General features: G+C 45.4%; 1 long non-coding RNA gene across 1 annotated transcript; it reads right to left on the minus strand.

The window, feature by feature from the left end:
* Positions 1-2,206: 2,206 nt before the first annotated feature.
* On the minus strand, positions 2,207-14,020 carry LOC118351577 (uncharacterized). Its single transcript, XR_004807212.2, has 2 exons — positions 13,620-14,020; positions 2,207-2,678 (listed from the first exon to the last, which is right to left on the minus strand). It is a non-coding gene; the product is annotated as an uncharacterized LOC118351577 (long non-coding RNA).
* Between the last annotated feature and the right edge of the window lie 11 nt (positions 14,021-14,031).

Raw genomic sequence — 14,031 nt, forward strand, 5'->3', positions numbered from 1 at the left:
TCATTTCCACCTTTTGGCTGTTGTGCATAATGGTAGGAACATGAGTATACAGTCATTCCTTTGAGATGCTGCTTTCGATTGTCTTGGGTACATAGCCACAGGTGGAATTGCTGGATTATATAATAGTTTTATGTTTAGTTTTTTTGAGAAACTTCCCTATTGTTTTCCACAGAGGCTGCACCATTTTACATTCCCACCAGCAATGCATGAGGTTCCAATGTCACCACATCCTCACCAACATCTGTCATTTTCTGGTTTGTTGTTGTTTTTTTAATCATAGTCATCCTAATGGGTGTGAGGTGGTATCTCACTGCAGATTTATTTGTATTTACCTAATGATTAGTGGTGTTGACCATCTTTTCGTGTGTTTAGTGGCCATCTGTATATCTTCTATGGAGAAATAGCTATTCAAATCCTTTTTCCCATTTTGAATTTTGTTTTGAGTTGTAGGAATTCTTTATATATTTTGGAAACAAATCCCTTACCAGTATGTGATCTGCAAATATTATCTCCCATACTTTGGGTGGCTGGGATAGGGTCTTTTAATAAGAGGCTGTGCTGGGCAGGCAGTTCCACTGACATCCACTCCATCAGTCCAGGCTTCTAGAAGGTAGGAGTCAGATGCAGCTAGCAGAGGCATATCCAAAGCCTAAGGACAAGATGGGAAAGATTCCACCCAAACTGATGCATGTGATCACCCTGGATTAGTCAGGTCCCTTCCCAAGTGGGAATTTGAAAGCCCAGCTTGTCTAGAGAACCATTCCAGCTCTTTCTGGAATCAAGCCCAGGCATGACTCTTTCCCAGCACTTCACAGATTTTTTTCCCCTAAAGTATCTAATTCCTTATCAGTGCATAGCAGGCTGAATTGAGATTCTGGATGAAATTTCACTTTATGGAAGAATTCTGAAAAATAGTCTCGCATTTGGTTTCTTACACAAATGTCTTCCAGATTGTACTGCCATCACCATTTCTCTTATTTGGTGGAGTGTGTCACATACAATAGGTTCTTAATGTTCGAGTTTGTAGCACATTTTGCAGTCTATAAAGGGATTCTAATGATATCTTTTCATTTGTGCTCACCTGGTCTTGAGAGAAAACCAATTAGGGATTAACACGTCCATTTTACCATTTAGGAAACTGAGGCTCAGAGAGGGGAAGTGACTTGTCCAAGATCACAAAGGGGTAAGTGGCAGATCTGGGATTCATACCAGGTATGAATTATCCCCAGCCTCTGCTCTGACACCTGCCCCTGGCTGCTCCTGTAGGGCAGAGTGGAATAGAACTATTCATTTGGGGTAGAGTTGTCAGACAAAATATAAGATGCCCAGTTAAATTTTAATTTCAGTTAACAACAAAAGGCTTTAGTATTAGTATGTCCCATATTGCATGAATATACTTACGCTAAAAAATTTATTGTTTCCTGAAATTCAAATGTAAATGAGCATTTTGTTTTTATTTGCTAAACCTGGTAACCTTAATGTGGGGGAGATTTTAGTGGCCACTGAGGCTCAGAGACAGACAGAGATTTACCCAAGCTCACACAGGAAGTTAGTGGCAAACCTAGTAGAGTGAATCCAAATGCCCCGTGTTGACCTTCTGGGGTTGTGAAGTGCTTGGAAGTCCCTGGAGCAGGGAGTGGTGGGGAGAACAGCTGTGCTCTCTCCAGAGACAGCTCTCAAGCCCTGTCCCCTCCCCAGCTGTCCTACTGGGCTAAACCATGAAGCAAATCCCTGTGCGAAGGACGTGAGAAGAGAGAGGTCACACCAATTTAGAGATGATGATGTTGATTGAGATTTCCAAACAGGGAGCACAGGCTGCTCAGGAAGCAGCTAATTAAGCAGGAGACTCCAATTAAGAAGCAATTTGAGTGTTTGCAGCAAACCCCAGCAGCAGCCCAGCGTAGCAGCGAGCAGCACAGGCACGGTTTCTCACCTCCTGCGTTATTAGCACACTGTGAGATCTCAGAGGAGTTAGTTACCTCCCTGGGCTTCTGTTTCCCAGGCTATGAAAGGAGGGGATTATATGCTGGCTGATATTTAAGGATGCCGCTGGCCCCCAAACTGGCAATTCCAAGGAAGTAGAAGGCTTCCTTCCCTCCAACATTGTACACTAGTACTCTAGTGTTTTATTGCCCTCTCTCCATTCTACCCAAGACCAGTTATTTTCTCATCTGTTGTGGATTGAATGCTAGTCTATAAACCCAGGTGTGCAAGAATTGTACTTTTATTTTTTTGTACCCCAGTTTAATTTTTCTTTCCAGATCTCATTCCTCTAGGGTGGTGATTCAAGCATTCCCCTCTTCTTATTCCTGTGATGCACCTATATCCCAGGGGGATTAAATGTGATGTAGGCAGGTCAGCAGCCTCCAACAAATTGTTGTGGTACCTTCTGGGCCTCAGTTGTCCTTGCTGGTTGCTATGGAGATCACATTTCCATCTGTCAAAGATGCAGCTTGTGGTAGATCGATTGTAATAAGGGCCCCAATTTTTCTTGCTTCCTAATATTCACATCCTTTGGTAGTGTCATCCCACACTGGCCACAGACTTTACCCTGTGTCTTGCTTTGGCAAACAGAATAGGGGGAGACGTAGTACAAACAGAAGCTTGACAAAGCACTTGATCATTGTAGCTTTGTCTCTTGGAATCCTGCCACTGCCACAAGGACATACCTGGGTTAGCTGGTTGGAAAGATGTAAGAGATAGTTAAAAGACTAACTCAGAAGGCTGACTCACCCCAGCCAAGGCATCTTAGCTGACCTCAGCCAAGATCAGCAAAGCTCAACCCAAATTAGCAGAATCACCAAAGTGAATTGTAGGCTTCCCAGAAATAATGACTATTTGTTGTTTAAGCTTAACTTTTGTAATGCAATAGCTAATGGATGCATGGCTTTTTCCTATATTCCTATTCCCAGGAAATGCACCCTTCTTCCCAAACCCACCAGGATTGTTGGCATTTTATGTCATATATAGGGGCGGTTCTCCCCTCATTTAAGGAGCTTTATAATCCAAGGCACAGGAGGTCTGTAGTGGTAGGCAAAGCCTTCTTGTGAGGTTCTCAAGAGTGTAAATAGGTATATACAGAATGTGATTTGATAATGTATACCAAGGACCTTTAAATTATTCACACCTTTGGTTCAGTTTAGCTAAAGAAGTGCTCTGAAATTCAGGAGGGATTTCCTATATACGAACAGATTTTAATTATAGTGTGATACTAGAAAAAATACCCCATCTAAGTGTCCAACAATATATTACATTCAGGTGATGATATATTATGGGTAGCCATTTAACATTGTTTACAAGAAATTCATAAGCAACATGAAGAAATTGTGTGCTATGCTGTTAGCTAAAAAAACAGATTATGAAATAACACAGGATACAATATCACATATTCAAAAAATGTAGGGAATGGTAATAGTGCTACAATTTAGGTAGGATTATGGCTGGTTTTTTATTTCATTTACATACGTTCCTGGATTTTCCATATTTTTTTACAATGAACACACCATTTTTATGATCTGAAAAAAATTATTGTTCTCCATCAGTGTAGGTATCAGTCTAGGTATAGCCAGGAAAACACAAACCACCCAGAGGGAATTGGTTCCTCAGTTAATAGAGGAGTTGGAAGCCAAATGGATGACAGTGAAGTATCCCACTGATTAGCCCAGAAGAAGCCACTATCATTCCTCTGGATAATGAGAGGCATCGGTGTTCTGGGTTACCCAGGAGCTGGGATTGCCTGGCAGGAGCTAGAATTATGGGAGGCTTTCCTGGTAGGAGCTAGGGCCACAAAAAGTGTCTAGAGAGAAGAGGGAGAAGCCACAGAAGAAAACCACCTCCCACATTGCCAGAGATGTCACAGGGAGCTGAGAAAAGGAGAAATTTTTTGGCTTCTCTTTTCTTCCTACCTTCAGTGTTCTTCCACTGCTGACCTTTGGCCACACATGATGCCAGAGGGCAAGAGAAGGGTAAAAATGGATGTGGGCACACATGGGAAGCTGACCAACATGGTATAAATGGCTTTTACGTAGCCAGTAAAACGGGTTATTTATAAACAGTTCCATGGAGTTCTGCTTGGTTAAGATACACAGTTCTACATCTCCCCAGAGGCATCATGGAACATATTTCCCCTAACTGCAAAGTATTCCACTCAGAGGCTTAGCTGTTTCCCTATTGTTTGGTATTTGGGCACGTTCCAGCTTTGTGGCTTCTACAGAAAGCAGCACCTTTATATACAATGATTTAAAATTCCATTTAAATTCTTTCTTTCAGTTCAGCTCTCCCAGGATGGATCATTGTATGTATCATATGATCTTATTGGCAATTAAAAAAAATATATTAATAGGGCAGCCCCCGTGGCCCAGCGGTTTAGCGCCGCCTTCAGTCCAGGGCGTGATCCTGGAGACCCGGGATCGAGTCCCACATTGGGCTCCTTGCACGGAGCCTGCTTCTCCCTCTGCCTGTGTCTCTGCCTCTCTCTCTGTGTCTCTCATGAATAAATAAATAAAATCTTTAAAAAATAAAAAAAAAATAAAATAAATCTTTAAAAAATATTAATAGAGGAAAACTTCAGTGTGATGGCATGGGTTCTGCAATTAGAATCATACTCATGATGTCAAGATGCTGCTAGGCTTCACTCTTCTCATCTGCAGAAAGGGCACCCCTCTGGCCTGTCTTCCCAACAATCTGGGAAGATCAAGGTAGTGGGTGCTGCCTGAGTGATGCACAGCTGCGTGGTTGAGAGGCTGGCGACATTGTTGATGATGATGGGGATGATGAAGATTTGGCAGTTGTTTGATGAATGTCCCTAAGATGAGGACCAAAGGGCATCATCACTGGTACTAGGGAAGGGCCAGTTCCCACCAAAGACTTCCCAGCCCTGTGATCCAATAATCTGAAGAGAACTGTGTCTAGGCCCAAACCCAGCCAAGTGTGCGAACCTCAATTTTCCTGAAGCCCACATACTTCTTGGTCATGCACAGCATGTTTTAATGACAAAAACTCAAGAAACTAAAATGGATGAAAGACCTCTAACTGTAAGACCTAAAACCATAAAACTCCTAGGAGAAAAGTTAGGGGGAAATCTTCATGACACTGGATTTGGCAATGATTTTTTGGATATGACACCAAAAACACTGGTAGCAAAAGCAAAAATAGATAAATGGGGCCACAGCAAACTTAAAAACTTCTGCACATCAGAGAAAACAATCAACAGAGTAAAAAGGCAGCATGCAGAATGGGAAAAAAATATTTTCAAACTGTATATCTGATAAGGGGCTAATATCCAGAATATATAAACAACTCCTACAACTCACCAACAGCCAATTAAAAAATGGGCAGAGGACATGATTGACTTTTCTCCAAAGAAGACATAAAGATGGTCCATAAGCATATGAAAAGATGCTTAACATCACTCAGCATTAAAAAAAATGCAAATTGAAACCACAATGAGATACCACTTCATGTCCATTAGGATGGCCACTATCAAAAACACACAAACAGGGCACCTGGGTGGCTCAGTTGGTAAGTGACTGCCTTCAGCTCAGATCATGATCCCAGGGTCCTGGGATTAAGTCCTGGTTTGGGTTCGCTGCTCAGTGGGGAGTCTGCTTCTCCCTCTGCCCCTCCCCCACTCATGCTCTCTCTCTTTCAAATAAAATTTTAAAACACACACACATACAAATCAGCGAATAACAAATGTTGGGAAGGATGTGGGGAAATTGGAACCATTGTGCAGTGCACTCTTTTGGGGAAGGTCCTATGGAACTTCCTCAAAATATTAAGCATAGAATTACCATATGACCCAGCAAATTACACCTAGGGGTATATATCCAAGAACTGAAAGCAGGACGTTAAAGAGGCATTTGCACACTCATGTTCATAAACAGCATTATTCACAATAATGGACGCAATCCAAATGTCCATCAGTGGAAGAATGAATAAAGAAAATAGGGCATATACATACAATATTATTTGGACTTAAAAAAAAGATGGAAATTCTATCACATGCTACAACATAGATGAGCCTTGAGGACATTATGGTCAGTGAAGTAAGGCAGTCACAAAATGGCAAATACTGTATGACCCCATGTCTCTGAGGTCCCTAGAGTGATCAAATTCATACACACAGAAAGTAGAACTTTCTGTGTGTATGGCTTTACCAGGGATATGGGGAGAGAGGGAGTGGGAAATTGTTCTTTGATGGGTAGTGAGTTTTGGGTTTGTAAGAAAAAAGTTCTGGAGTTTTGTTGTATGACAATGTGAATATGTTTAACACTACTAAGCTATAAACTTCAAAATATGAAAAAATTGATGTCAGAATATCACAAAACACCATAAATGAAGTCAAAAACAAAAGACAAACTGGAAAAATGGTTAGAACACACGTGCCAGAAAATGAGCTACATTTTCAGGGTTTTTCTTTTCTTTTCTTTTATTTCTTTTTTTTATATAAGATTTTATTTATTAAAAAAAATTTAAAAAAAGATTTTATTTATTTATTCATGGGAGACACAGAAAGGCAGAGATACAGACAAAGGAAGAAGCAGGCTCCCTGTGGGGAGCCTGATGTGGGACTCGATCCCAGGAGCTGGGACCTGAGCCAAAGGCTCAATCGCTGAGTCCCCCAGGTGCCTCAAGCTACATTTTCTTGATTAACAAAAAGCTCAAATTGATAGTATGATTCTGACACCAGTTATAACTCTGCTCATCAATTATGGCATGTGGGTGTTTCCCACACACCACTAAGCAATTCAAAGACCCAGCTGCATGTCCCACAATTCAACTAAATTCTAACACTCTACCCAGAGACAGCCTCAGATCCCACAGGTGAAAGGCTCAGTTCCACAAGACCGTCCCCACTGCAGATGCCAATTCCAAGTCTAGGCTGTTGCCTGTGCCTCTGATACACTGGCTATAAATCAGAAGTTTCCATCACCCCTCTTTGCGTTTGATTTGCTAGAGGAGCTCACAGAACTCAGGAAATGTTTACTTATCAGGTTACTGGGTTATTATAAAGGGACATAACTCAGGAATAATCAGAGAGAAGGGATGCACAGGGCAAGGTACGTGGAAAGGAGCATGGAGCTTCCATGTCCTCCTGTCCAGGTGCCAGTCTCCCCAAATCTCCATGTGTGCCCAGAAACTCAACAAACCTCATCCTTTGGGGTTTTTATGGAGGCTCATTACTTAGGTGTGACTGATTAAATCTTTGTCCATTGGTGACCAAACCTAATATCTGGCCCCTTTCTCCTCCTTAGACATCAGGGGTGGGCATAAAAGTTACAACCCTCTAATCACACGGATCCCTTGGCAACCATCTCCCACCCATAGGTGCTTTCCAAAGTACCCTCGTTAACATAACAAAAGAAACCTTTTATGGTTCCCATTGCTTAGGAAACTCTAAGGTTTTAGGAGCTTGGTGCCAGGAAAGAGATGAAAACCATATAATTTCTTATTATGAATCACAATATCACAAATAGAAAACATGAGGGGCACCTGAGTAGCTCAGTGATTGAGCATCTGCCTTTGGCTCTTGACATGATCATGGGGTCCTGGGATGGAGTCCCGCATTGGGCTCCCCATAGGGAGCCGGCCTCTCTCTCTGTTGTGTCTCTGGCTGTCTTCCTGTGCCTCTCATGAATAAATAAATAAAATCTTTAAAAAAAAAAAAAAAAGAGAAAGAAAACATGCAAACAACCTAACAGTAAAATAGGTGATGTATTTGAACAGGCAATTTTTTTCAAGATTTTATTTATTTATTTGACTGAGAAAGAGCACAAGTAGGAGGAACAGCAGAGACAGAGGGAAAATCAGGCTCCTCACTCAGCAGGGAGCCCAAAGTGGTACTTGATCCCAGGACCTTGGAATCATGACCTGAGCTGAAGGCAGACAACCAACTGAGCCACCCAGGCACTTGCAGAATTGCACCCAGGCAATTCTTGAAGATGTTCAACCTCACTCAAAATTAAAAGAAACTTCTGTTAAAGCAACACTGAGTCGTAGGTATGTGTCTAAGACCAATGAAATCGTACACGCATGCACACGGAAACAAGTACACGAATGTTCACAGCACCATTATTCACAAGAGCCGGAAAGTGGAAATAACCCAAGTGTCCATCCTCTGTGAATGGATAAATAAAATGTGGTCTATCCATATGATGGAATATTGTGTCATAAAAAGGAATGACACACGCTCCAACATGGAAAAACCTTGCAAGCAATATGCTAAGTGAAATAAGTCAGACACAAAAGATCATATGTGATATGATTACATTTTTATGAATTGTCCAGAGTAGGCAAATCTATAGATACACTTGGTCACTAGGGGCTGAGGAAGGAGGAAACGGGGCAGTGACTGTTAATGGGTACCAGGTTTCTTCCTGGAGTGATGTAAATGCTCTAAAATTGATTATGCTGATGGTTGCTCAACTCTAAACACACTAAAAACTATTTGTACACTTTAAGAGAGTGAATTGTATAGCATGGGAATTATATTCCAATAGGCTGTTAGAAAACACTGAGATACGACTTTTTGCTCCTCTCTTTCACAAAATTAGTAACAGTGTAGGGGGACAGACCCATATATTGTTGATAAAAGTGTAAATGCCACCTTTTGGAAGAGCATTCTGGTAATTTCTACCAGAATTAAAAATGTATATACCCTTTGACCAAGTGCTTCCACTTTAACCGGCCCTACGGAAATACTTATGGCACATTCAGGAAGACCGAGGAGCTGCCTGATAGGACACTGTTGGACCAAAGAAACTGGAAATAGACATTGACAGAGAATGCAATTAGACAATGGAAAGAAGCACAGCCATTAAAAAGAAGGCCGCAGACTAGGCCATGTTGACATAGAAAGATCTGCAGAGATGTGCTATAGGTGGAAAACCGGCAGGGTATGAAACAGTGGGCAGAGTGATTCTCTTTTATCAGTAAAAGCCAGTCTCCCAAAGTATTCAGGAAGGAAATGCAAAGAGTGATCATCTCCGGGGAGAGGGGCTGAGATGAAAAGAAGGTTTTAGTTTTCATTTTGTAATCTTTCGGGACTGTTTGAATTTTCTAAATGTGGTGCCTGCATTAACTTTATTTTTACAATGCCACTGGGATTATCTGTGCTGCCGTATTACCAGTCATTTTCATTTTCTTTATGCTTTACTGTATTGAAAATCTTTTATAATCTTTGTGTGTGTGTGTGATGGGTGCATGTGTGTGATGGGTGCATGTGTGCGTGTGACACACTGCTGTTCCCCCAAGAGGACCCACCCAGAGCTCACGACCTCCCTCTCCAGGCCTCTAGTTTCCATCCTCAGGAAAAGGCAGCAGGATGGGTTGGGGAGGTAGAGGGGAGGGGAGAGCACTTCTCTGAGTGTTGGCCAAGCCTGTCTCCAGAGACAGCTCCCACCTCCTTTTCATCCTGCCCCTGTGGTGTGAAGCCAGCTCCCAGTGGGTGGTCAGGCTCAGGTGAGGAGGCAGGAAAGGAGAACAGAGTCCACTCCTCTGAAACAGCTAAGTCCAATAGGATGCTCAGGTGATGTGGAAGCAGCGGGGCCAATGCCTAAATTCTAAATGTGGGGTGCAAGGGCCTCTGAAGACCAGTGCCCAGAAGACCCAGCCCCTGAGAGCATCTGAGGGCTACAGCCGCGTGTGCGTGCGTGTGGGAGGCAGGGGCTCTGGTGTCTGTGTTCCTGTATGTGTCTGTGTCTCCATGCATGTGACAGAAGCAGCTTGCTGTGCATTCCAAGGCCCTCGCTTACACAGCGCCCTCCAAGGCTCTGTCTCTAACTTGTATTCACAGGTTCGTTCTTCCTTTTTGAAAAATGGTTCCTCTCCCCCATTGTATAAGCCTAGGGCCCAACAAAACCTGGATCTGCCCCAGCATATTTACATTATACTGTCACATGTTTATCATGAGGGTGTCTCTGTCTCCCTCCCGTTGTCCCCCCCCGCCCCCACTTCCTTCTTTCTTTCCCTCTTTCCTTTCTTCCCTCAATATTTGTGTTCTAGGAGCTTCCCCTTCTGGGACAGAGGGACAGTGAGGAAGAAGACAAGCCATTCCAGAGAGGTTCAGGGAGTCACAGGAGCGTGTGGTGGGGCATCCCCCCTTCATCCTGGGACCATCAGGAAAGTGGAAACTGGAAGAATCGAAGGCTCAGCAGGGTGGCCAGACATGGGCTGGGATGTGCTGGAATGCACTGTGGACCCATGCCCATCTGTGAGCATCCTTCGGCACCTGTCTGTGCATTTGTGCGTGTATATCTGGGTGTGATGCTGTGCGTGGGTGCCCGTGGCTATGCGGTGTTGTGTCTCCCTCCACGTGTGCGGCTGAGGGAGAACCTGGGTGCCCGTGTGCTCTTTGTCGTTGGCCTCACATGCTTTCGAGTGGCAGAGTCCAGGCAGCACGGCGGGCTAGTGAGTTCTCAGGGTGTGGACCTCCCTCAGGGCCAGTCCTCCCTGGCAGAGCAAACCACTCTTAGGAGCCCAGAGTTGGGAGCAATGGTTTCATCCAGCTCTGGGGTGTCCAAACATCCCTGCTGGTCTTGAGGGGCCCTGCCAACCTGATCTGACTGAGCCTGAGGCCAGTGGCTCTAAAAGTTCTAGGTACCAGGGGCTCCAACAGGTACAGTGATTTCTTTGGGCATCACCTGGTCACCTGGTTGGACCAGCTCCCTGACTTGTGGTTTGGATGGTAGGCATAGGTGGCGAAGCCTGAGTCTCAGGTCTCCATGGTGACAAGTCCTGATAAGCGCTCAAGATCAACAAGATGCTTGCTGATGGTACTGGCAAAGGGGGCAGTTTTCAAGCCCAATCCATTGCTGTCACAAAGTTGGCACAGAGAGGGCTGGCGAAATCTTTAAGGTCATCTAGAACACCTGTGCTTATTCTCTGTTTTGCTCCCACCTCCCAGATCTGTGAGCCACAGTTTTTACCTGCTCTGTGCCCCACCAAACAAAGCTGATCCCCCTGGATGCCATCACCTGGGCATCCCTGCTCTTTGGCTTCCAGCTGGGTTTATCCCATGGGAGGCACTGACAGGCATCAGAAGGTGGGAGGAGAGAAAAGTTGGGGTATTTCCCCCGACCTACTCCCAGTTTGGGAGTGACTATGTCTCTCTAGCCATAGCTTTTCTCGGGGTGGGGGGGCCCTCACCCATCACTGAGGCTCTTGCTGCTTCCAAGAAACCACTCTTCTCCTCACTTCAGGTTTAGGGGGTAAAGGCTCCCCACTGTTGCCAGCCCAAGTACTGCACCATCCCACTGATTTCCTTACAACATCGCCCCCATCTCTACCACACACCGGAGATAAATTGCCCCTGTGATATAAACTCTCTTCATTAAACCCTATTGAATGAGTTCTCTCCTTCCTGTTGGGACCCTGCCTGGTAGTTCCCCACTGTGGTAAGAACAAAATACACCTTCTCCTGCTCCATCTGGCCTCCTATCTTTGCACTTGTGGTTTCCTCTGCTCATTTAAAAACCATCTCTTCAATCAATCAATCAATCAAAATTAAAAAACAATAAAAACCATCTCTTCAGCGCCTGGGTGGCTCAGTCTGTTAGGCGTCCACCTTTGGCTGAGGTCATGATCCCAGGGTCCTGGGATGGAGTTTCCCATCAGGCTTCCTGCTCAGCAGGGAGTCTGCTTCTCCCTCTTCCCCTGCCCCTCTCCCCCCTGCTCGTTCTCTCTCTCTGTCTGAAATAAATAAGTGAAATAATTTTTGAAAATATAAAAAAAAAATGGAAGTCATCTCTTCATCAATAAAACAAACAACAAAACACATTGTAGATGTTTAGCAGTGCTTGGCACTCTTAAGGGTTTAAAAAACACTAGCTAATATTATTGTTATTGTTGCCAGATACTGGAATGCAAATAAAGGTGCTTACTTGTTAAAGGGCCTGGTTTAACAGTGTCAATTTAATTCATATTAACTAATATTGAAATAATGGATCTGTGCCATTTATTCTTCATCTTTGGTGCATTTCTGCTGTTAATGTTGTCATTTGTATGCCTATATTTTTCAAAAGGAGTGTTAATGTTTTGAGAGCTTCTTATTAATTTGAAGATGAAATATATTCCAAGATTGTACAAAAGGGTGAAAATAATAAGTATATAATGCTCAATAAGTCAGTGTCTTCTTATATCACAATGACATTTTAAAATCAGATTTACAGGATTAAAAAGTGGAAAACAACCATGTCTTCCAAGGTCCCTTCGTGACCACTGTCTAAATCAGGGGCACCGCTACTCTCCCCCACCTCCCTGCCTGTACCTTTCACACACTTATATTTTGCAATTTATGATTGCTTCCTAGTTTGAGATTCCTCTCTGTCACTTCATTGTGAGCTTGACCAGGGTTTCAGATCTTGCCAGCTGGGTTCACTGCTGTGTCCCAGTGCAGTGTCTTGGTGAGCAGATATGCTAGGATGCTGTAACAGAGTGGCCCCCCAACAGTATGAATAACCTAGTTTACTTTTTTCACAAGTGATAGTGTGGCTCAGCAGTCCAGGCAGGCAGGGTGGTTTGAAGCTATTCCCAAGCCCCTGGGGGCTCCTCAGTCCACCCCCCTCCTCAGCCACACAGAGGACAACCTAAAAAACCCTCTTACTCAGAGGAATCCCACTCTCTTTGGCTGTGGCTTCCCCAGTCCAGCCTGCCCTAGACCCTTGTTTTCCCAACAACAGACTTATCTGCGTGGCTTTCCAAACCACAGAGCAAGTTCTTGAGATGAAACAGGGTCACTGCACGCACTTTTTGCCCCTTGTTTTCAAATATTACTTTTTGCCTTCTGTGGCTATGGTTTACAGCTGTCCACATCCCTGACCTTTGGGTGAATTATTTCACCATTCTGTGCCTCGGTTTCTTCATCTGTAAAATGAGCATAACCTCTGTTCACCTCTTAGGGTTGTTACAAGGATTAAAGTGATCATAAAGCTCTTAGAATTGGACCCAACACACACAAGGCGCTCTTTAAATATTAATCAGCATTACTGTCTCTCTCAATGATCTCAGCTTCCCCCTGAGGTAGGTGGGAAGGCCTCACCTCATTTTCAGAGGCAGAAATGAAGGACTAGGGAGCTAAAGCAACTTGCCCAAGGCTGCGGTGCTGAGAGGCAGTCTAGTGTAGGTTTAATTCAGACCTGAGCCTCAGCTCACTCATGAAAAAATTGGTGGGATGACAGCACTCCCTCATAGGATTTGGTTCCGAGAATCCAGTGCCATCATTCAGTCAAGTGACAGGCACTTGGAGGGCATTGTTCAAGCCTCTGTGCCCTTCCCCTTCCCGCGGCCCCACTCGGTCACGCCCACGGGCACCCTCACGGAGCCTCCAGGGATCCCAGCTACCCTGTTCCTGGCAGCCCTCGGGTCAGCTGCTTGTTTGGCTGGAGGGGACAGCTGGGCCAACAGAGAGGCCCATTGTCTCTGTCTTCTGGGGCTCTGTTGTTGGAGCCTCGTCCCACGGTCCAGCCCCAGGACACTTGCCGCTGTCGCTTGGCGGGCCTGTCTTGACTTGGGGGCTGGGAGGAACAGGGAGCGAGCTTTGCATCACCGGCCCGGCCCTACTGATAGGACGCGGAGGCTCAGGGAGCCCAAATGACGTGTGGGGGTTGTGCTCGTCTCACCTCGGGGTCGCCGAAGACGGCCTCAAGTCCGAGGGGTCATGGATTTCACTAGGTCACAGACTGCAGGGCCAGGGCACCCGCCTGCATGTTACTGGTGGAAACGGAGTCCCCAGAGCGCAGACGCTCCTCCAAGGTCACACTGCGCGTCCGCCGCAGAGTCCGCCGGGAAACCAGGCGTCCCTAAGTCCCAGCCTCGGGAGCGGGCAGGGGTGCAGGGCGGCGTGGGCGGGGCCTGGGCGGGGCCTGGGCGGGGCCTGGGCGGGGCCTGGGCGGGGCCTGGGCGGGGCCTGGGGCGGCCCCTCCCCCGGGCGCCGGACCTCGCGCGGCAGCCACGCCCCCTGGGGGCGGGCTCTCGAGCCCGGCGGGACTCCACTGGGCACGTGTCTGCGGGAGGCGGGACTTGGCGCCTGAC

This window comes from Canis lupus, chromosome 20, assembly GCF_003254725.2.
Source record: "Canis lupus dingo isolate Sandy chromosome 20, ASM325472v2, whole genome shotgun sequence".
Lineage (NCBI taxonomy): Eukaryota > Metazoa > Chordata > Mammalia > Carnivora > Canidae > Canis > Canis lupus.